General features: G+C 46.1%; 1 protein-coding gene and 1 long non-coding RNA gene across 2 annotated transcripts in view; both read left to right on the plus strand.

Annotated features, from left to right (window-relative positions):
• Positions 1-25225, plus strand: part of LOC144169314 (uncharacterized) — a 32245-nt gene that overhangs the window by 5711 nt on the left and 1309 nt on the right. The window lies entirely within an intron of this gene.
• Positions 21423-24994, plus strand: LOC144169315 (uncharacterized). Its single transcript, XR_013322423.1, has 3 exons — positions 21423-21584; positions 24119-24177; positions 24896-24994. It is a non-coding gene; the product is annotated as an uncharacterized LOC144169315 (long non-coding RNA).

Consider the following 25225-nt stretch of genomic DNA (forward strand, 5'->3'; position numbering starts at 1 on the left):
ATGCCAAATTTTTCCTGTCCATAGTAATTTTGCGCCTGGTTTCCTTCGATGGGTTTCGACGGGCACGTGGATGGGAACCGAAAGAAAGAGAATCTGAAAGCACTGCCGTCATCTTCTGAACATTTGTGCTCAAGTTCTTTAAATGTCTAAACCAACGCCAATCCATCATCGGCTGCGCGGCGCAGGTGGGGAACAACTACGGGCAAGGTAGCACCGACGTCGTGTGCTTGTCGACCGAGCTTTGTCGACAGGCAAGAGCGCCCGCAGAACTTTTTGCTAGGGGGGCCTCTATAGTTGGGGGGGGGGGGGGGTAACGGTTGTATAGCACCAAATAGGCGCTGTTTGTGGTTTAAACTACGCATATAAAACAAAAATTACAAACAGCGAATTAGAACCAGACTTGGAGAATATACATTGGATTTTACCGAACAAAGAGATTTTACCGAACAAAGTTAATAAAGAAAATGCGAAAAGTTACTGTCACTTCGTAAAGAAAGGTGGCAAGTCTCGCTAAGGACCGGACAAAGGAGAGAACGTCACTGTCCTTTTCTCCTCTCTTTTGTGCTTCAGGGAAAAGTTATTTTAATTACGGGACAACAAATATGTGCAGCTTTTTTGCAGTGCATAAAAATATTCGAAACTCCACGGGAGGCAGTTGCCCTTCTTGCCCCACCCCCCCCCCCCCCCCCCCCCCCCCCTTCCGGATGCCCATGTCGACAAGGACACCAACGTCACTCCAAACCTTCCACGTCCGAAGCAGAAATCCCGTCCACTCAGCCACGGATCATTTACCGATAAGGAGATGGCAGCGAAGTGCTGGGTTGTGTATACAATTCCCCATGGGTAGTAGCTCACTACCGCGTCGCAAGGGGGTGTTTCCCTCCCACCTCCAGTTTCCCATGCTAGACGAAGTAGAACGGAAAGTTCAGCTAGTTGAATGCGATTCATGTTTAAAGCGCGGACAGACGATACACAAGAAGAGGACAACACGAGCGCTCGTGTTGTCCTCTTCTTGTGTATCGTCTGTCCGTGCTTAAAACATGAACTAGACGAAGTAACATGGCGCCGACACCAAACAAGCCCTTTCCCACATGGCACACGAGTTCAGCGCCACGATTGCACACAGCGGGCTGCTACGTGCGCGTTCCTTACAACCCCAGCCACAATATGACACATAGTCTGAGAACGCGTGAACAGACAGACACTAACATCACGCACGTTCCAAACCTGAGAAGAGGGAAAGCAGCCTGACCACCTCCGCCCTTCGCGATCAACAACACCTGGTCTCCCAGGCTAGGATGGCGAGGCACGGTGCGCGGCTACCCGAAATTAGAAAGCGTCCTCAGACTACAGTGAAAATGCATTGTCTGGCTCCTCCTTCATGATGATTTGATTGATTGATTGTAGGGTTTAACGCGCCGACGCAACGCAGGCGATGAGGCGCGCCGTAGTGGAGGGCTCCGGATTAATTTTGACCACCTGGGGATCTTTAACGTGCGCCGAAATCTCGTACACACGTGCGTTTTTGCTTTTCGCCTCCATCAGAAAAGCGGCCGCCGCGGCCGGGAATCGAAGCTCCTCCTTCATGACATTGCTGCTCTGGATGCATGTCATTGCTTTTCGTACTAAACACGCTTACACACACACACTCTCTCTCTCTTTCGACCAATCTATCTATCTATCTATCTATCTATCTATCTATCTATCTATCTATCTATCTATCTATCTATCTATCTATCTATCTATCTATCTATCTATCTATCTATCTATCTATCTATCTATCTATCTATCTATCTGTCTGTCTGTCTGTCTGTCTGTCTGCCTGTCTGTCTGTCTGTCTGTCTGTCTGTCTGTCCGTCCGTCCGTCCGTCCGTCCGTCCGTCCGTCCGTCCGTCCGTCCGTCCGTCCATCCATCCATCCATCCATCCATCCATCCATCCGTACTCATACATACAAAACAGGCCGTTGTGTGGGATTGGCGAAAAATTCACGCATCTCCACGAAGTGAATCATGACGAGTGGCCGAAGCTCTGGGGATCGTTCTTACCGTAAATCACCCGTGAGAGTGCTTACTGCTGCTAAAACGATTTCCAATCGTATCCAATACAATACAGTTCAATTTAATCCAATACAATCCAATACAATCCAAATCCAAATCCAATTCAATCCAGTTGAATGCTTCTCGGGAATGCGCAGCACGGCTCTCCAGGAGCACACACACACACTCTTTTTCTCTCTAACTTTTTGTCAATCCTTTATTTTGTTTTTCACCTTTTGTGAACCTTCGTTCACAGATGTTTCAATTTACGCGGTGCTGTGCGTCTCCCTCCCTCCCTCCCTCCCTCCCTCCCTCCCTCCCTCCCTCCCTCTCTCTCTCTCTCTCGCTCTCTTTCTAATTTTTTGTGAACCTTTTATTTTCTTCTTCTTAACCTTCTGTGAACCTTTTGTTCACAGATGTTTCGATTTACACGGTGCTGGGCGTCTCTCTCTCTCTCTCTCTCTCTCTCTCTCTCTCTCTCTCTCTCTCTCTCTCTCGCTCTCTCTCTCTCTCTCTCCAACCTTTTGTGAACCTTTTATTTTGTTCTTGTTAACCTTTTGTTAACCTTTTGTTCACAGATATTTAGGTTTACATGGTTCAGTGTCTCTCTCTCTCTCTCTCTCTCTCTCTCTTCAACCTTTTGTGAACCTTTTATTTTGTACTTGTTAACCTTTTGTGAACCCTTTGTTCACATATGTTTCGATTTACACGGTGCTGTTCGTCTCTCTCTCTCTCTCTCTCTCTCTCTCTCTAACCTTTCGTAAACCTTTTATTTTGTTCTTGTTAGCCTTTTGTGAACCTTTTGTTCACAGATGTTTCGATTTACCCGGTGCTGTGCCGTGAGCACGGACGCCGGACACCGGACGCCGGATGGACAAGCCCCGGCCTTGAGGTGCTTCGCCCCTAAAGGCCGAGGGGCGAAGCACTACTCCCTCTCCAGACCGATGTGGATGGTATTCAGGACCAAGCTGAGACTGAGATACGTCCTTGGTGGTGCATGCTAACGCTCAGAATAAACCAAGAATACTTAGAACTTACGTGCCCCGTGCTGTGAATGCCGATTTGTATGCTTGTTTGCCGCGTATCCTACGCTCTAAAGGACTTCCTCTGGAAGAAATTAACTCCCATTTTTATTTTTCCTACAACAAATGCACCATAAAAAGCTTACCGGTTGGAAAATCATGCGTTTCGGGACGACGTTTCATGTATTCAGTGCTATCCGACACTGTGCCCCAGACCTTTTATTGCGTATTTATATATATATATATATATATATATATATATATATATATATATATATATATATAAGAGAAGAAAAACTTCGAACAAGGTAAAAGCACGATTGTGGCCTACGTTTCAGCAAAGAGAACTTGCTTTCCTCAGGGCTCTTTGCTGAAACGTAGGCCACAATCGTGCTTTTACCTTGTTCGAAGTTTTTCTTCTCTTGTGTTCTCTACCATCTTCAAAGTTCTACTACTCCCTGGATATATATATATATATATATATATATATATATATCAATGTTGCAGTCGTCATTGCCAGTGCTATTCGGCTTTTTTCGAAATATTTAATAGGGCCGAATGACGTGTGCTTGTCACGTTGCTTTGATTCATTGATAAATAAGCGAAAATATAAGTCGAGAAAAAATCCGCCGTTTATATATATATATATATATATATATATATATATATATATATATATATATATATATATATATATATATATATATATATATATATATATATATATATGTATATATATATATATATATATATATATATATATATATATATATATATATTTATATATATATATTTATATATAGTAAAAAGGGGCGCAATAAAAAACATAACAAGTTTACTTCGAAAACATAACTTTACATCGACGTTTCGGACGGGGACCGTCCTTTATCAAGCGTGATAAAGGACGGTCCCCGTCCGAAACGTCGATGTAAAGTTATGTTTTCGAAGTAAACTTGTTATGTTTTTTATTGCGCCCCTTTTTACTATTTAACCTTCACTAGCCCAATCGTTTACCTTATATTTATATATATATATATATGTGTGTGTGTGTGTGTGTGTGTGTGTGTGTGTGTGTGTGTGTGTGTGTGTGTGTGTGTTCCCGTTATTATAGCTACGTTTCAGTGACATTGTGTGAATGTAGAGCGGGAAAAGCTTGCGCGGGAATAGCAGGCTGGTTTGTTTGCTAATGGCTTTCCCGTTTCTCGCCTCGGAATAAAAAAGCGGACGCATGCGACCTTAGCTCTACGTGTTGCGGAGCATTGGCGGTTGCATGTACGACGGGGATGAGTTGGCGAACATACGACTTAAAGAGTACAGATGTGCTGAATAATGTGGACGTGCACAACCAAGGAAATAAAACTCAGCACAGTGTGCCGCGGGTGAACGTCAAAGTGTCATGTTATAGCACGTTTCTGTTATCTGTGTAGCTGGCACGGAAGTAGCTCCTAATGTTGCAGCGTTAGCGAATAAAAAAAAAAAAGAAGAATGTGCTGAAGTAAAATGGAGAGACGAGCTAGTTGCGCATACAACGTTGAAAGTTGCGCCGGTGTCGTCCATCTTTCCTGTCCGTGTTTCTTAAATTTCCACTGCTTAAATTTGAGCTAAGAATGTGCGCAGCCTGCGATCAGTGCATCTAAATATATTTGTAAAACTGGAAATTAAAGCAGGCAGTAGTTTCACATGCCAAGTATATCCTGGAGAACCCCGGCAAGTTTTTTGGCGCCAAATATTTGGCCTCGCCACTCAAATATTTGAGTGATATACAAACAAGAACATTACATAATTTCTTTATTTTCGGTTAACATTGGATTGTTTTGTACGAAAATCAAATAAAAGCTTAAGTTAAAAAACCGGGCCAGAAAATGGCAAGACCGAAGTAAAACAAAAACAAAATACTAACAAAAATTGGCCTTGTATCTGTTTTCTCCACAGAAAATGTCGTCGAAAGATGATACTCTTCTGCCGCCCCTGCAGGGTAACGCACTCTCCTCTGTTATACTCATACTCCTCAGGCTTTTCCCCTCGCCTATCCCTTCTCCCATGGTTAATGCGAACCAGATTTTCTCAAGTGATTTCAGTTTTCTGACACTCAGTCTAATGGGAGAGTGTGCAACTTGTCTTTCTTCTTTTGAACCTTTAATTTCAATTGCAATCATAACAACCAATAAAACGTGTATTCGTAATTAAAAGAACGTGGCGTCTCTACGTTTTTTTATTTATTCATTTATTCATAATACCCCTAAAAACCCTCGTGAGAGGGTATTACGAAAGGGGGGGGGGTTACATGAGCAAAGGTACAAACAATGAACGTCAAAAAGGAAAAAAAAAACAAAAGGGATAAAATTTCAAATAAATATTTACTAAGGTTGAAGTATATGTTATAACAAGTAATTGGTAACAACCTATGAAAATGCAAGAAAAAATAATCAATACACTTAATGATAAAAAGAAAACAAATAAAGCATACACTCAAAAACGAATAAAAGTATATGTATAACAAGTAATTGGTAATGACAGCAAAAATAGAGCAAATAATAGGCAACAAATCGTTCGAATACAGACAAGTACACAGTGAACAACCTATGAAAGTGAAAGGAAAAATAATCAATACACTTAATAATAAAAAGAAAACAAATAAAGCATACACTCAAAACGAATAAAAAATATGGAGAGAGACAGAGAAGGCTCTTTATTGAAAAAGCAGAGAGTTTTGCCGGCGTTATTGATCACCTACATGCTTCTCTGCTAGGGGTCGGGGACGTAGGGAGAACAGGCCCTAGAGAGAGGTGGGCAGAAAAGAAAATAAAAAGAGAGAGAGAAAAAAAACGAAGAAGCAAACAAAAAAAAACACTGGCGTGGTTTGGCGGGCTTGGCGGACTATTTTTTAGATTGTGTTACAGAATTTACAATTTTGAAATGTGGCCAATGTCCTCCAAATATGAAAACAAACTTTTTAGGGCCTGACGCTGCTTCGATGGGCTAGTCCATGGTCCTAAGATGGTCTTCAAAGTTACCGGCCCTTGATGTAGGCGTTCAATATCTTCAAAAAAACGGGATCTTGGTGCCAAGTAGGCCACACCTTCTAATAAGATATGTTCGACGGTTTCTATTGAAGAACAGTTATCACAGTACGGGTTGGTCGTCAGTCCGAGGCGAAAGAGGTAACTGCTGGTGTAGGCCGAGTTCAGTCGTAGGCGATGATATAATGTTACCAGCCTACGAGGGAGCTCTCTAGGAAGTTTTGATGTCAAATCAGGGTCAATCGCGTGCAAAAATACTTCATTATTGGGTTCGTTGCTGCGCCATAGCCGGTTTCTTTCACTTACTGCAAAGCGATGGGCCATGGTGGAAGCGTCTGTTTTTGTAAAGTACACTTTGCGGTATTTGCGGTGGTTAAGGCCCATACGGGCCACTTCATCGGCTTTTTGGTTTCCAATAATACCACTGTGGCCAGGTATCCATTGCAATTTTATAGTGTGTCCAGCAATGCAAGCGAGGTGGTGAAGGTAGGAGATATCGGCGGCTGCGGTATGGTGAGGGGAAGACCTGCTCCTCCTTGACAGAATTTGAAGAGCTGCCTTGGAGTCTGTAAAGATACTCCACTGACGCGGCTGGTGGCGTAAGACGTAAACAATCGCTTCTTTAAGGGCATATAGCTCAGCCGCTGTAGATGATGTTGGTCGCTCCAGACGAAATGAAAACATTTCACCCGTAAGTGGCACGTACATTCCAGATGAAGAGCTTTGCGGGGATGACGATCCATCCGTAAATATGTGTGTTCTAGCCGAATGCATTTTATACATGTATTCTAGCACAATATGTAGTATTTCAGTATGGGACATTGTCTTCTTGGGGCCAATTCTAGGGATGCGACATTGAATCTGTAAAGGAGTAACGTTCCAAGGAGGGAAATTTCGAGGCATTATTTGTTTCGGCTGGTTTGGAATTTACAGGGGTATTCTGCCAATTGCTTGGGCGAATCCAGAGCTCGAGCAGCTTGAAGATACGCGACCTTAAAAGTGATTGCTTGAGTGAAGCCGATGCCTCAGGTGCACACGGAGAGTCTCCTGTTTACTAATCGCGTCAAAAGGCAAGCAACGTGCCTCCGCAAGGGTTCCGACGCTCGAAGATCCCTTCGGAAGCCCAAGACAGATGCGTAAATTGTTGTTCCTTGCTGCCTCAAGACTCTTCTTGCTTGTGTCTGATATACGTTGCAGGACTGGGAGGCTGTACCTCAGCGCACCATCCCCATAACCGTTGTGCAGCATGACCATGGAATGACAATCGCTGCCCCAGCGCAAACCCGCAAGACATTTCAAAACCTGAGTGGCCGAAGAAATTCGGGCCCGTAACCGTTTAACCTCGGGTGACCAGGTCAAGTTGCGATCTATTAGAATTCCCAGAAATCTCTGAACTCGTGCATATGAGAGTGCGCGGCCGCCTAGAATCAGAGGATAACGATCCATCTTTTTTCGTGTGAAGGCCATGGCTACACTCTTATCTGGGGACAGCTTAAGGCCACGGGCTGCGAGGTAGCTAGAGATGTTATGTCCGCCATTTTCCTGGACATCAAAGCTGCCTTCGACTCGGTCTTTCACGCAGCAATCCTTGCCGCTCTTGAAGACCATGGTCTCGGAGGCAGAATATACTCATGGATAGCGGACTACCTTGATGGACGGCAGCTTTTTATGTCTACTCCAAGTGGCCCCACATCTTACTACGCTGTGGAAAAAGGTGTGCCACAAGGTGCTGTATTAAGTACACTGCTATTCAACCTAGCCCTTATTTCACTCAAGAGAGTCCTGCCCCGTGGAGTGAAGATCACACTATATGCAGATGACATCTGTATCTGGTATGCCTCACGTTCTCGACGATCTACGCAGCAGCGCCTACATAAAAAATATGGACTCACTCATCACACCGCAAATAAGCTGAATCAAGGTAAAAAATAGTGCACATTTGTTCTGCCCGTTCAGGAAAAGAGGAAAAAAAACAATTAAAAGAGCAAAAGTTAGATGGTGCCAGTATTTTGAATTAGTTCTAGAACTTTTGTGGCGTTTTTTTCTGAGGCAACGTGCGATGGTAGATTATTCCAATCGATTGTGGTACGCGGAATGAATGACCAGGAAAAGCAGATGACTTACAGTTTATGCGTTTAACTTTGTAGGGGTGATCGCGGCGTGGAAAAATAATGGCAGGTGATTCAAAGAAATCGCCGTGAAGTGACACGTGGTGATAAAGTTTATGGAAAAGTGATAGGCGTGAAGTTTGCGACGATGAAATAGTTCGGGTAGCTCTGCTCGGCGTTTTAGTGCTGTGACGCTGGAATGGCGTGAATAATCTGAAAATATGAAGCGAGCGGCACACTTTTGCAGTGATTCAATGTCGTTTATGACGTAAGCATGTTCGGGATCCCAAATGGCAGATGCATATTCTAATTTCGGACGTATTAGTGTAGTAAAGGCAAGTTTGCGTATGTTAGGAGGAGCCTGTTTAAGGTTACGCTTGAGAAATCCGAAAGAGCGGTTAGCAGCTGCCAGGGTGAGTTTTATATGGTAGTGCCATGGCAGATCAGGTTACAAATGAATTCCAAGATAATTATAAGTGGAGACGAGGTCAACAGTAGTATTATTGAACACGTAGGAGGTAGGAATCCGGGGTACGTGTTTACTAAAAGACATAGACCTTGTTTTAGAGTAATTTAGGGTCATTAGCCAGGATGAGCATCATGCATTAATAGCGTTTAGATCAGGTTGCAAAGCTTTGCGGTCATTGTCAGAGGAAATTATTCGGTAAATCACACAGTCGCCAGCAAAAATTCTAATTCAAGATGAGATACAGGATGGTAAGTCATTATGTAGATTAGAAACAGTAGTGGAACTAGTACGCTACCCTGTGGGACTCCAGAAGTTACTGGTTTGAAGGAAGAGTTGCAATTGTTAGCGGACGTGAACTGTGTTCTAGAAGAAAGGAAATCTGTTACCTGTGCCAAAATGTTAGGGTGAATGTTAAGCCTAGACAGTTTGGTTAGAAGCCGGTGATGAGGGGCACAGTCAAAAGCTTTAGAAAAGTCAAGGAAAATATCATCAACCTGGGATCCACCATCAAGAGCTGAATGTATGTCATGAATGAAGCCGGCGAGCTGCATGTCACATGAGTATCCTCGGCGAAAACCATGCTGATATTTATGTATAATGTTATGATCTTCCGGGTAGTAATTACTTGGGTGTGTATTATATCTTCAAGAAGTTTACAAATGGTACTGCTTAACGAGAGGGGACGATAGTTTAATGGCGATGAGCGTTCCCCAGACTTGAAGATGGGAATTACTTTTGCGATTCGCCAGTCATGTGGGATGCAACCTAACGATAACGATTGTGAAAAAAGGGCGGACAGTATGGGACAAATGCTAGCTGATATATGCTTTACTATCTTATTATTAAAGCCGACATGATAAGAAGCAGTAGAAATTTTGAGTTTATTTAGTAGGGAGTATACCCGCTTCATTGAGTATTATTTCTGGCATGCTGATATCAGGAATGAGGTTAATTTTCGGGCATGACGTGATGTCTTCACACGTGAATACTGATATGAATGCGTCGTTTAAAACCTGTGCGCAGTGAGACATGGGAATGACGTCATTATTACTGGCAGTGAGGACGATATCAGGATGATCAACAGGATTAATGACACGCCAAAATTTCCAAGGGTTATTTAATAGCATAGATGATAAGTCATGTTTGAAGAAATGACATCGAGTTGATGTGAGCAAAGACTGATATTCCTTATCACATGTTTTATAGCGTAACCAGGAAACTGAAAGGGGGTCTGTTTTATTGGCGTGGCGGTAAAGTCTTTTCATTTTGTTATTGAGGCGTCGAAGCCGTTGGTTATACCAAGGAGTGGTGTTTACAGTTTTGATGGTGATAAGGGGAATGGATCTGCTGATTAAATTGGTAAGTGCATTTCTAAACATGAGCCCATTATCTTCAACGGACCGGAATAAATACCCTTCCAAAAATTATTTCAGAATGACAGGAGTTGAGTATAATGCTATCGTAATGAGCTCTATTATAGCACCTTATTGGCTTATTGGTAGTTTTGCGCTTGTTAGGGGAAATCCGGACGCTTCCACTAAGGACGTCGTGGTCAGATAGCCCGCCAAGATGAGCAAATTCAGAAAATATATCAGGGTTATTGGTAAATACTAGGTCTAGAATATTAGCTGATGTGGCCGAAAACCGTGTGGGATATGAGTAATTAGCTGAACCAGGGAAAAGTCGAGAGAAGACTGGACGAAATTATTAGCTTCACTTTGACCATCCCTAACGGATAGAATTGACCAGCAAATGTTCGGAAAATTGAAATCGCCAAAAATTATTAAGGGAGAATTAGGAAAACGAGAACACAGTAGTGTCAGGACACGGGTAAATTCACTCGAAAAGTCAATATTTGCATCTGGGGGCGGTAAAAAACACCTATAAGTATGACGCGGCCACCACACTTCACTAAAGCCCATACACATTCCAAAAAAGAGGTTTGTGTTACGCTGGAATGGCGGCTGTAATCAGGCGAGATGAAATGAGCAGCTCTATTTTGGACCGGTTCGATCATGTTGATTAGATGGCTAGGATGCGGGGCCCAAATAGATTATGTGTTTTCGAGTTGTGAGAGAACAAATGTCTGATAGACCAATTTACGAATACTCGAAGGTGAATTACAAAGACTAGGCCGTAAATACCCCAATGTCTTTTATGCTTTAGCTCATATGGCTGTAACATGGGATAACCATGAGAGGCTTTCGGTTAGGTGAACGCCCAAGTATTTATATGATACGGCATGCAACAATTCTTTAAGATTGACATTGTAGAAACTCTCTTCAAGTATACGTTCGAGAAGCCGCCATACAGGAACACATTTAGTCGGGGCACTCACCCCCCCCTCCCCACCCAATCCTCCAACTCCCACCCCCTTCTTCCCTTCCAGCGATGACAAAGGTGAAGGCGCAGAGTGTAATTAGGATTAAGAAGTACATATTACAACAAAAACGTCAGTTGTCGCGTTTACGGCTAAAAGAAATTACCTGACATTTTGACACATTTAGAGCCATTAACTAAGTGTTACACCAATTGAAACTTAGGCTGAGATTGTTTTTAAGCGCTTGGTGGTCATTAGTACCGTTTGTTAATCATAAAATAATGCAGTCGTCAGCAAAAATTCAAGAGGAAATATTTAGTGGCAAATGGTTGATGTAAATAAGGAAGAGTAAAGGCTGTTACGAATCAGCCAGCGCCGCAGTACTTCCCCGCAGTACTTTCCCGCATCACTCCTCGGCTGTGCAGCGAAGCCACTCGTTCTCCTTCGAAAACAGGCGCAACCATGTCGGTGGCAAGTTGCGACAAGCCGCGTCAGACGCTTCGCTCTCAGCCCATCAAAACTTCGGCGGCTGGCGGCGTGGCTCGTCTCCACGCTCTTCAAGGACACAGAGGCCCCGTCGATCGCAACGGAGTCCTCATCTCTCCCCTCTCTCGGACTCAACGTGCCCGAGGCTATGAACGGCTTACGAACTCTGGAAAGAGTGTTGTGCGTGTTCCCACCTGTTGCGTTTGACCGTTATCGCTTTTGGGTATAAATAGAGCTGCCCAAGCGTTGTAAACCATTCCTGTTAGAGCAGCGAATCGATGCTGTCGCTCTGCTCGAGTCCTGTATTGTCACTTCGCCCGTCGGGGCATTGTTCTTTGGCTTCGGCTCACCTCTCGCTATGAAGTAAACAGTTACGTTAGCCTACGGCTTCTGGACTTCTTCACGGCTGCAACAGCGGCTGGCCGCTCGCATCATACACGCTACCACTCGTATGTCGGAGGCCACGGAGCTCGGATCGGGTGCCCCCGCCCGGTCGCAACGACTGGTTGGCAGCGGTTGGATGGCAACTTCGTAACACCTGAAGCCAGCGGTGCGAGACCCAACACAACGGACGTCAAGGCGGCTTCGGACTGCGCAGAATTCACGGCGGTCAATGGTGAGTGCGGGACTTTTCTTCACTGAGTTTTACCAAGCTTCTGAGGATAGCTGGTAGGGCGTGTGTTTTTGTCGCGTGGGTTATTCGCGCAAAACATTTTTGGGAGCAGTGGGAAAGCAGTACTCTATACCGGCCATGAATTTGAAAGCGTTGAAAAAACCGCAGTTGTTGGAGCTTGCAAAAGAGTTGCGCTTGGATGTTACGGACGCGTTGAGAAAGCCAGAGCTGATACAGGCTATACTCGCTGTCGGGGCTGACGATGAGGAGCTGTCGGAATGCATTGAGCTGATCAATGGCAGGGAGACCGCGAAACGTCAGGCCGCCGAGGCAGAGGCAGAGGCTGAGCGCCAGGGTGAGGAGCTCGAGAGCCAGAAACGACAGCAGGATCGCGAGGAAAGAGAACGAGAGCACGAGGAATTGATGCGATGGTACGACCTCGATATCGAGCGAATCCGAAGGGAAAGAAAGAAGCTCGAAAGAGAGAGACTCCAACGGGAGAACAAGTACCTAGAGCATGAAATTCAACTCAAGCAGGAAGAAGTGAAGCCCGAGTTAGAATTGTTGCTCGAAAAAGACCTCGTTGTCGGGGAAAGCACCGTACCAGCGCTGCCAGTAGCAGACGCTCGGGAGCGCGAGTCTGAGGCGACCGTTGCGGCCCGGCGCGGCAAGGTTGCTGAGAGAGATAACGACGGCGCATTAGCTCAGACTGTCGGCATAGGCGGCAGAGGGCAGTGCGTGTCCACTGAGTGCGATAATGCGTCGGAGTTTGTTTTGGAGATCTCGGCGGAGTGTTCGGACGGTTCAAATTCACGGGAGGCCTTGGGAGTGGCTACCGGTCTGAACATGAACATTTCGCGAGATAGCGAGGTTTCGCTGGAGTGCGTAAACCATGAGGTTACCGAGAGGCCGCACGAGTCCGCTGAAACGGAAGTTGTTCCTTCGGACGGTAGTGCGGAAACGAGCGAGGTGGTGGCAAAGCCTGCAGCCGAGGCCGCGAACGGTTTGCACGGTTCAGTTGGGAGTCGTGACGATCTCGCCACTGAGCAAGCCGATACCGTCCTGCCACCAGCTCAGGTAACTGACCTCGAGCAACGGCCAGCCGAGCTCGTAGAGATTCAGGTGTCTGGGGCGGCTGAGCCGTCTTTTGAGACAGGGCAGCTTGGATCTAGTGTAGCCTTGACAGCCGCAAAACAGAACGAAAACACCCTTCGGTGTTCGCGTGTTGAGAGAGAGAGAGAGAAAACTTTAATGAACACTGAAGAGGTTAGAGGTGTTGAGGCTGTCGCCGAAAGCGCTAGGGACGACGAGGTAGTCACTGTTCGGAGCTACCAGGTGTCTAGTGAGCACGTCGTGCCCTTTTCACTACTAGCTGATGCTCCCGATGATAGGCCAACATCGGCTGAGCTAGTTGAGGTTCCGGTGTCGCCTGTGGCTGAGCCGAAGTCGGGAACCGATCAGCCTAGAGGAGCAAACGTAAACACGTTCCGATGTTCGCTTGCCGAACGCGTTCGTAAAAAGGCGAGCAAGAAGGATAGAGGGAAAACCTCTGCGCGCACTTCAGGCGCGTGTTTCAGTGCAGACACGCGAAGGGGCAAAGCCGTGAGCTCGCATCGCGCCAAGGGAACGCCGCTTCCAAGAAGGAGTGCGCGCCTCAGGTTTGAACGCTGGAAACTGGCGTTCGCTCCTCCGCGCGGTGGACCTTTGTCGAACAAGACGACAGGTGTGATTTCACGTGGTCGCAGCAGTCTCTTTCAGAGAATGGGCGCACCTAAAGTGCGATACAAACTGGGGAAGACTCGGAGCAATGATGAGAACTCGAATCGCAGCTCTCAGCGCGAGAAGTGGCCTGTAGACGCCTGACTTTCTCTATTGCATTGTTTTTCCTGACGCAGGTTTCGCCCTTTACGATTACATTTCTTTTTGTGTGTGGGACATTTCCAATCACGCGAAATGTCACCTTTCAAGTTTGTCACTTGTCTAAAGTACTGCTGGGCAAAAATATAACTAGATTAGTTAGTTATTAGCGTATTTTATCGCAACTAAAAGCCTGGTACAGCTTCAGTGTTGATTTGTCTTCGCACTTGCGGGCGATGCGGTTGTGTCTTCCTGTGTTGTTCTGTTGCTTGCGTGACCAAGCCAGAGGGGGGAGCCACTACTTGGGGAGCCACTACTCGTCCAGTGACCCGGCCGGTGAAGCTCCAGCACAGTGTCGTACAGCCAAGGCCTCGAGTCGAGCGTCTCCCGAGCCCTTCACTTCGACAGCATCCCTCCGGACAACGGTTGGAGACCCTTATCCATCGGGATCTCGGACCCCCGGCGGAGAAGCTGTTACGAATCAGCCAGCGCCGCAGTACTTCCCTGCAGTACTTTCCCGCATCACTCCTCGGCTGTGCAGCGAAGCCACTCGTGCTCCTTCGAAAACAGGCGCAACCATGTCGGTGGAAAGTTGCGACAAGCCGCGTCAGACGCTTCGCTCTCAGCCCATCAAAACTTCGGCGGCTGGCGGCGTGGCTCGTCTCCACGCTCTTCAAGGACACAGAGGCCCCGTCGATCGCAACGGAGTCCTCCTCTCTCCCCTCTCTCGGACTCAACGTGCCCGAGGCTATGAACGGCTTACGAACTCTGGAAAAAGTGTTGTGCGTGTTCCCACTTGTTGCGTTTGACCGTTATCGCTTATAAAGTGCACTTTATAAGCGACCCCAAACCTTCCACCGCCGGAGGCGGCGGCGTCCGCAGTCCTCCTCTCTATATATATAAAAAAAACAGCATCCGGCGCCAGGTTTCGATCCGAGGACTTTGCGGCCGCAGCGCGACGCTCTACCGACTAAGCTACGGACGCGACACTGACATCAGTGTTAGTAACGCGCCTTATATCTTTAACGCAGTACTCCTCTCTAAATAAAAAAAACAGCATCCAGCGCCAGGTTTCGATCCGAGGACTTTGCGGCCGCAGCGCGACGCTCTACCGACTAAGCCACGGACGCGACGCTGATATCAGTGTTAGTAACGCGCCTTATATCTTTAACGCATTCAAACTACGTCGTCAGCGGCGTGCGTTGGCGACTCAGCGGCGTTATAGCGGCTTGATAACTGCGTGGTGTACACGTGATACTACAAACCCGATGGAAGAGATGGAAGAGAAGGCGGCGAGGCGGTGGGCTGCGGGGGCCGAGCGCAAGCGCCGCAAGCGGGCCGACAACCGTGCATTCGCACTTTCACATTCTCCCCCTCGGGGAAATGCGGGGGAATTTTTGGGTATAAATAGAGCTGCCAAAGCGTTGTAAACCATTCCTGTTAGAGCAGCGAATCGATGCTGTCGCTCTGCTCGAGTCCTGTATTGTAACCTCGCCCGTCGGGGCATTGTTCTTTGGCTTCGGCTCACCTCTCGCTATGAAGTAAACAGTTACGTTAGCCTACGGCTTCTGGACTTCTTCACGGCTGCAACAGCGGGTGGCCTCTCGCATCATACACGCTACCACTCGTATGTCGGAGGCCACGGAGATCGGATCGGGTGCCCCCGCCCGGTCGCAACAAGGCCCAGAACGCTGCCCTGGGGCACACCTCACGTAACGCAAGTCGGAGATGAAGCGATATTGTTAACCACTGTGTACTGTTGACGATTGGGGAAAAAAAAAAAAAAAACATTTCGAAGCCATGATAGCGTCAAGGTTATATAGAACAGGTGCGTCTGATTGAGAATCGCTAGTTATAGAACAGGTGTGGCGGATTGAGAATCGCTGGGGCTGCAGATTTTCGGGCATAAGCAATTCAAATAATTGCTGCTGTAACACCATTAAAAGTCATGTAGTCAGTGCAGTGTGCTGTGGGTGCACAAGGTTGATTGTGATTGTGTGTGGGCGGGATAACTTTCGAACAAACCACTCCTACTTCCAAAATTAGCTTGCTAGCGAAGCTGTGTTATACTACCACTCAAGTTAAACAAAAGGTTAGAGGAATGTACTTAACATTCTTTCATTTCGTGGTAATGAATGCGAAAATGCCAGGCTGGCGACTATACCAGACGCAAATTCGTCATTGGTGTAGCACAGCGCAAAAGACAACACTCAAAAGAAAGGAACACAGGACGAGCGCTGTCCGGTGTTCCTTTCTTTTGTATCTTCTCTTTTGCGCTGGGCTACACCATTAACCAGTACCATCTTGCCAACTAGCTACTTTACCGCGAATTCATTCAGCCGCAACTGCAGCTGCATGTTTGAGGTAAATCTAAACACGTTCCGTTCGATGTGGCTGGCTTACTTTAGTCATTTCAAAAACAACACGAAGTCCTCATGAACAAACGACAGGAAACACTTTTCTGTTTCAGTAACGTTCACATTGAATCATCAACTATGATTATGGGTATATGTGTCCTTTTGTGTTCACTCATGCGAATTGTTTGAGTATGAACTATTCAGACACCCTTCTGATTAGGTTACCCCAGGTTCAAATCTTGACGCATTGAGCTGGTACAAATTGGCCAGGAAAAAAATGCGGGCAATGAATTTCCTATAAATGCGGAACATGAGGAAGTTTTCTATGAATGCGGAACATGAGGCGGAAATCAGGAAGTTAACAGTTTGTAGATATTTCAGCGAAAATTAAAATATTCTCGCATAAATGTGAGAACCACCGGAAATATTTACGTTGCGTCTTGTGCTGAGCTTACCATGTAACGTTCCGCTCTTTTATGTCTCTTTTAAACAGCCCTCTGCGCAACGCCAATCGCCGCCCTCGGTGGTGGAGTCGGTGGAGGTCGCGCCGAAGAAGCAATGGCCCGCGTAGAGGACGCAGAGAAGTAGAGCTGGACACTACCCTAAGGCGACATGCAGAAAAACTAAAACCAAATGGAGAACAATAAATTTTCCAGCATACTACGTCCATTATTCGTATGTGGGTATCTAATTAGTCTATTTAGATTCTTATTGTCAACAACATTGTCCGCATGTGCACGAGCGTACACACAGCAATGATAACATTTCTAAATTTACTCTGTAGTACTGGCCACGCTTTGATGTGGTTTTAGCTTGTCTCCTTTAAGTAGCAGCACGTGTAACTAGCAACGGAAGGTCGATGTCGGCGTCGTTCTGTGGAATCAAAATGGAGGCAAAATGTGCGTGGAACAAGGGCGAGAAGAATGCCCAGGCGAGTGACAAGTATGCGTCGACAGCCAATCAGCTTCACCCAGAGAATGGTGGCGTCAAGCAGAGAGAAATAAAACTGTGTCAAGGCGAGTCCAGCGCCGATGCTGGTGTCTATAGGCGTAGCCGCGGTATTCGGTGAATCTTTGATCGCGGTTGCGAGGGCACGTGTGTCTACACCGCTTGCGTGCTTGGTTGTAGTGTAAAGTGGAATGAGAAGCGGTTCAAGGCTGAGGAGAAGTTAATGAAGGATAGGAAGGAAGACGACGGGGGCGAAACGCCGCGTGTAATGAACAGCAGATAGAGCGACATGCAGCCAATGTGCCGGCTAAGCGAGTGAAGAGGACCTCTGGGACAGAAACAACGCAAAACAAGGTTGGTGGGCAATACGGTTGTGGTCTGTTAGCGCTGTGCGAGAAACACCGTGTTGCGGGATTCTGTAGCTAGACCAAAGAGTGCTCCTCTGGCCGAACATCAGTTGTGCGACAGAGGGGTGTGATGGAAACGAATCCACGAAGATTCGCTGAAGTATCTTCCATTTCGCTCATTCTATATTAGTGCAAGCGGATATTTGAGGAGAGAACGAAATTACGATGCGAACATTCGCGAAGGTTGGGAACACGCGGAAGAATGCGCCAAGAAAGGGAAATGTACATGTTTAACTTTAGCGCAGGTTAACCCAGTAAATCATGCGTGGATAAAGCAGCCTTTCAGTCCTCCTGGGCCGGCTACTTAAAGTAGCATGTGCGCCACCTTTATCTCGCTTACCTACACCTTCGCCATTCTGAGTTGAGGTCTGATCGACGTATCGCTCGCTCCGTTCTTACTCCATTCCGATGGAACCCCACCAGCATAAACGCGGATGCTTCCGTGCCCACTAGTTCAGCTAACCAAGCATTGACCATCTCAAGCCGACGACGGCTTGTGATGATCACTGACCCCTTGGCGATGATGTGTAAGCGGCTTCAATGACTACAATCACGACATCGTTTTCAACCGGTAAGAATTCCTCTAACTTATAAATGGGGCTTCCCAAATCTAACTGACGCCGCAAAGACCTGTTTCTCAACCACGAGCATCATTCCGTTGACCGGACTTGTTTCCCACGAATCCACATCAATATGTGGCATACTATCCGTGAAGACGCTCGGAAATTGACAAAAGCTAAGCGGACAAGCGTGCGAAAAATCCTGACTGGTCGTATACCTTTTCAGGTAAGGACATTATGACGCTATGTCGGCGTGTAAATCAAGATATCGCCAAGTCAAACCGAGTTCGCCACGTTCTCAAACGTACCCAAAGTGATAGTCCAGTCGCGTTTTAAGCGCTGGATCTGAAAACGTCCCCTAACGTCGATACGAATCACGATGTGCGAACGGTTTGAGTAGTTGCAGTTGCATAGGTTGTTGTCACCAATCCACTGGTATGTTCGCCGTCTGATCCATCAAGTAGAGCTGCGCACATTCACAGGATGACTCCTCATTTTATTTTATCTTTTTTGAGTGGGGGAGGAGGGTTCGAATTGCGCCAGAACAAGTCCCCTGCCCGGCTATCGAATGCCTCGGCTGTTTAGACGAGTAATTTGTAAAAGAACGTAAAGGCACGGGCACCACAATCTTTATTACTAACTATAATTTGCCCACTCGATCTTCGTTAAGTGGAAACCTGCCCCTGTGGTCGAGCTTTACGTGGTGCAAATGCGGATATCACACAACCTTGAGGACATTGTAAAGCTCATGTGTTCATCAACAGCATTTTTCATCATATTCAGTCTGCAGTCCCCTCTCCATGCGCCCATTACTTCATTTTGTGGCTGGGACTTTACGTTCGGCATCTTCTAATGTCTCCTTTGGTCAACCTATGATTCATATCACCGGCACACATTTTGCTAGTGTCGCTTACACGCAAATCTGCTCGGTGACAACCTCCGAATTTGCCTTGTCTCACGGCCTGGAAACACTTCAAACAAAATGGTAGACCGCAGTGTGTTAAATGCACCAGCCAAAATATTCCACTTTAAGGGGCTGTTAATACCACCGTTCTTGCCTGCTTTTCATGGGGATACGCCATTCTCACCGAAGTCAGTACGAGATTCGAAAATCCCATGCTACAACAACACGACACTGTTTTTTGTATTCCCCGCAACCACGCTACCTGTTCATCCTTGTGACTCTATATCAACGAATAATGCTTCCAATCCACATGAACCCACCACTGCACATAGACCATGTACAGACATAACTCACCCCACGAAACAATGCACCTGTGCCGTACAAACGAAAGAGGAAATTATGACGTTTACTGCGTATATATCTCCAGACACACGAATGAGCCATATTGTGGCGACTGGTTTTGTCGCACCCACTACGTATCATGGCCGGTCCACAAGCGTTAACTTGGTTAACGCTTGCCGGTCTCCAAGCGTTAACAAGGGTTAACTTGTTTATTTACTGGCGATGAAATTTTGTTATATTCCAAGCATATATAAATCAAAGGCTATACACTTTTTACCCCAAAACAGGTAAATACTTAAATACAATTAGCTAAACATGTCTGACTTGAGCGGGTCTCCCGGCATCTTTTCTCGCTTACTATCGCTCGGGACTGAAGCTCGTCTGTATAAGCCTCGAGCTTCGCGATCGCTGTGCCAATTGCCGCCACTTCTCGGCGCCGTTTACGGGACGAGCGCTGCGTGGCTGATGGGCTCGTGCAGTAATTTGGTTCTCTTCCGCTTCTTTTTGCCTTTCCGCGCCCTCAACAACTTGTTATGGAGACGTCCGTAAGCAAATAGTAAGGTTAGGGCACTTGAAAAAGCTGCGTCTTGGTAGATTGCTGGATCGTCAATAACAGCTATCCGAGGACGCTTTCTGTGCACTTCTTGGCCGCTCTTAAGTGCGTCGGCGACAGCAGCAGCATGTCACCACTTTCACCTGCGAATACGTCAGCACAAGTGAATTCATTGTCGCTCCGTTTAGACCTGATACTGGCACAGTGAGAAGGGTGTTTCATTTTGCATCGCGGATAACGAATGCGGCTTTGTTTCGATTATTCACGTCGTAGAAAAATATGATTCGGGGATGTATCTACCCAATACCTGACAAAAACTTGTGCGTTTTATGGTTTGAAAACAGCGCGGAACGATATGTTGTACCAACAAGCCCTTCAGTTCACCCTTTTGAGTTTTATGGGGATATAAGCCACACGACAATTTTGAGGATATTCCAGGCTCATCATCAGCCTGCGCGGCGTTAAATTAATATGTGCCCACTCACGCCTCATAGAAAGGAAGGTTAATAAAACCACGCAAAAAATCAATCGTCTTCAAGTCTAGAAGATCCGGAATAGCTCGTAGGGGAACGAAAAAAAAACCTATATAGTGCAACTTCGGAAATGCGAAAGACGTTCGTCTGGTAGGGCTCACCAGAACAACTATATGCGAAATGCACTTCTGGCTATTTTGCAAGACATGGGGGCGGGGGGGGATGACGTTTAACTGTCGTTGTGTATAAATGAGGAACAAAACCAAGGAATGAATGTTTTCGTACTCTCATACAGAAGCTGCGCGTTCACTTCCCCGTGTTTTCCGCCTTATACGGCCAGATCATTCGGCGGTCGCATTTTTCGAAGTATATAAGGCAGGCAGTTCACAAGTGACAAAACGTGTCTTTGAAAGAGTGTGGTATGTGACAGGGCCCTTTTATTCTAGTTTCTTCTAGATTCTGCAGGCTATCTGCGTCATATGATAATGTTTCAAAGAAGCGTTTATTCTAGGACGCAGAATTATTTTAAGCCCGTCTCCACGCTGCTCGCGGAGGAAGTATTAATGTTTGCAATCGTTCACCTCGCAAGAAGACGACCCAGCATTAAATGTTTTGTTGTGTGCTGATTTTCGAGTATAATTTTGCATTATCCATTGTATTTCTTTCCTCAAACGTTCGTGAAATTTATGCCACGCTGGCTTCTCCAGGGTATCAATATCTGAAGTATGATATTGCCCAGCATAACTGGCGTGCTATCAGGTAAGAGTGCTCCGCTAGGTTATGTAAGCACAAAAATGATTTACACCATAGTGCATAGCCGTAGCATTTTTTACGTATCGCCCACGATGCAAGTCCCAGCAGAAAAGCTTAGTAAGCACAACTACGCTGTTATTAAATATACCGACGTCTCGTCGTTGCGCAGTGCAGCCCCACATTTTTATCTTTCCTGAGTAAATCACACGGTGAAATCTCAAGGCTACGCCCTTGGCACGGGGCGAGATGAAACAGACTCGCAACGCCCCCATCACGCATAAATAAAACTGGGCACCGGCTGGTGTGTTGTGCGGAGTCGAGAACCAGCGCTCATCCTGGTCAAAACCATCAAGGGTAAGTCGACATGCCTTCTTGCAGCGCAGCCACATTAAGCCCAGAGACAGTTTGCTGCAGCTCACAAATTTGTTATCTTGTGGTGTAGCTAAGCTTTTCTAAAAGTGCTGCATCAAAAACCTATTATGGAACGTATGTTAGTGTATACAACACGTTACAAAGTGACCTGACATATTTCGAGAGATGGTAAAGATGTTCTTATTGGGACCACCCAGGGCTAAAAAAACAGCACTACGATTTTACTATACGCCTCGAGCGCGGCCTGTAGGGGCGCCACTGAAATCCCCCTAGCGGCCCGTTTCGAAAGCAGGCGCGGGAGTCCGCGCCCCGCTCCCCAGTGCCGCCGCTGCTTTTGCGGCACGTTCACGACTGAGATTTATCGTTTGTGGGCGTTTGAAATCTATGTTTGTGTGGAGCAGTCACTCTGTTCGCAAATGGGGTGTGTTTACGAGAGTGTAAATGTTTCCGACGCGATCTTAGTGTGGTATTTTCGGTCTGTATAAGCGCCAGGTGTGTGTCACAGGCCAGCGTCGCGGAACCGGCGTATGATGGAGCCGATTGTAGTTACACTGACATGAATTTACTAGCCGTGTCTTCGTAACCACCGGTTCCTCAGATGTTCATGCTACGGCTATACACTACTATTTAAATCGGTTTTGTGCGTTTACATAATCAGCGGAGCACTCATACCTGACAGCACACCAGTTACGTTTGCCAATATTATACCTCAGATATTGATCACCACCATTTACAAGCCAGTCTGTGTTAGTTTCGGGAATATTCAACAAAAGTACAATGGACAATGCATAATTATACTCGGGGATCAGCACACGACAGAGTTGTCTTGTCGTGAGGTGAGCGCCCGCAGACCTTCATCTGCTACATATACCCTCTGCGAGCAGCGCGGAGACGGGCTTACAATATAATCCGCGTCCGCGACTAAATGCTTCTTCGAAATATCGTCATATGGCACAGGGAGCCTGCAGAATAAACCAGAAACTGAAATCAGAGGGCCTTATCACATACCACACTCTTCCAACGACACCTTTCATCGCTTGTTGTACAGCCTACCCTGTATACTTCAAAAATGCGTCCGCCGTACGATCAGCTCTTCGTTGAAGTAGAAAAACAAAAGGAAAGTGAACGCAAGATTTATGTGCGGGATTACTAAAACGTTCATTGCTTGATTCCGCTGCGCATTTGTACACGGCGTCCCCCTCCCCGCCCCCCCCCCTTCCTCACCGATGTCTCGCGAAATAGCAGTGCATTTCGCGTACAGTTGGTCTAGTGAAACCTACCTGGCTTAAGTTTATACGAATGTCTTTAGCATGCCAGAAGCTGCACTGTTTTTTTTTTTCATTTCCGTTCGAGCTAATATGTTTCTAAATTCCGCATTGGCACAGCATTTATTTTTCCGTGGTTTCATTTCCTTGGTTCTTGCTGTATCGCGTGTGTGGGCACATATTTAACGACGCACAGGCTTGGAATATACTTTAAATTTTCGCATAGTTTATATTCTTATAAAAGGCATAATTTATTGTCCGGGATTGGGTAATCACATCCCCGAAACATATTTTTCTGCGGCGTATATATTCGAAACGAAGCCGCATTCGTTGTCCACGCTGCAAAATGAAGCCAACCTCTCATTGTGCCAGTATCAGGTATAAATTAGGCGTCAGTAGAATTCATTTGTGCCTGATGTTTTGGAGGTGACATGGGTGATATGTTGCTGCCGTCGCCGACGCCCGGATGAGCGGCGACGAAGCGCGCAGAACCGCGTCCCCGGGTAGCTCTTGCAGGCGATCGCGTACTCTACGAAGACGCAGCTGCTTTTTAAATGACCTAACGTACTCTTTGCCTATAGTCGTCACCATAACAAGTTTTTTTTTAGGGCACGGAAAGGCGAAAAGAAGCGAAATAGACCCAAAACACTGCACGAGCCCCTATCAGTCACGCAGCGCAAATCCCGTCAACGCCGCGGAGAAGCGACGGCAGGCGGCGCAGCGATCGCGAAGCTCGAGGCGTATATTCCTGCCCCGTCAGTGTGCATGTCACCACCCTATTTCCTGTGATTCTGAGGGATAAATTCTTAAAAAATAACGATAGTCTTGGTTTATTTTCAGCTTTGACAGTAGTCTCCGTTTTCAAAATAATATTCACTAACCATACGACGCCAAGTCTTGTTGACTGTGATCATGTCGAACCATTTGTAAATAGTTCAGATTGGTAGTAGAAAGTGCATTGATTTCTATAATTATATTTAGCTATCAGGAACTTAGTCAAATCATCATATTTATTTGCTCTGCGCTTCTATCTTCCATGCAAAAATGCAACCTTCTTGTTTTGTGTCTTATTTGCTTAGACCTCAAGGGTCCTAAAAGGCCAAAGTATGGCTACTGCGTGCAGGGTGTACACAAAAGACAACTACTGAGCATAAATCTGCGGGCATGGACACCTTCCTTCCCAAATGCCAAGTTAAATATAAAGAGTTAAAATTCTTTGTATCGCTAGGAATACTTTTTTGCGCGTTTCAGATTCATCAGCATGAATGCATTTCAAGCCCTCCTGTGCTTCGCACTCGTGGCAGCATCGTGTGAGTATACGTCAAACGTTATTCCATTTGTTTCAATTGGTCTTCAGTATATTCAATACGACTTCAAATTCAGCATGTGTTGTCAAAATTTTACAAAATAAAGTTCACGGTAACCTAAGCCTCTTTTATTCCTGCACCACGTATGTTTTACGTCAAATTGTTTCAGTATTTGGCAGTGAATTATGCAGCGCGCCTTCTAAGAGCAGCAGCATAAATGAAATGCGCATTCTGTTGATCAATATTCGAAGGATATCGGCAACGGCATTTCACCTTGTCAGCTTGTCGTTCAAAGTACGAAAGAGACAGGAAGACGGCGTTATTTTTACCACCGATAAATTTCCCCATGTTTGAAAAGCGTACCCCACGTTTAGTTCAACTGCCGGCCAGGAATTTATATATATTCAATACTTCATAGCACACATTTGCATTTTGACCTGAACCTGACTACACCACTAAAAAGTTTAGTTTTTACCCGGCACCATTAGAAGCCACAGCGTTACAAACTACAATATTACAAACTACATCAAAGTATACCGTCACAAAGCATTTCCAACTGCCCCCAGCGCTCTAATTTTGCAACGATCTGCTGACAGACTACAGTATTTCCCACTAATATTTTCATCTCCGCTGTGACACTTTCTCGACTGGCTTTTTGCACTGAGTGAGGAGGCTGGCAACAACCATGAAAGTAATTATCTCTGTCTTTGTTTCGTTTCAGGTGCAGCCACGCTGTAAGTACTAAAGCATGGTCTTTTTGTTCTGGACGCGGGAGAAATATAAATAAGTACTTTTTAGTTATACACGACAACGACGCGGTAAAACTTCATTTACTAAGTGCAACTTCATTTTTTGCAGTGAGACAGCCGTGAACTCAGAGAACGGCGGGAAGTCCGATCAAGGTATTGTTTGCTTTTGTGGCACCTCAATACGATCCTCGAGATTTATTGGTGTCTTGAATGAAACGTGGGCAAAATACAATCTTAATGGTTTCGTGTATGCTTGAACACCATGTGCTCTGAACTGCGAAAATTTCATGACGTGCAGTTCG

Source organism: Haemaphysalis longicornis, unplaced genomic scaffold (genome assembly GCF_048455015.1).
Source record: "Haemaphysalis longicornis isolate Haplotype H1 unplaced genomic scaffold, Haemaphysalis longicornis Haplotype H1 scaffold_2, whole genome shotgun sequence".
Lineage (NCBI taxonomy): Eukaryota > Metazoa > Arthropoda > Arachnida > Ixodida > Ixodidae > Haemaphysalis > Haemaphysalis longicornis.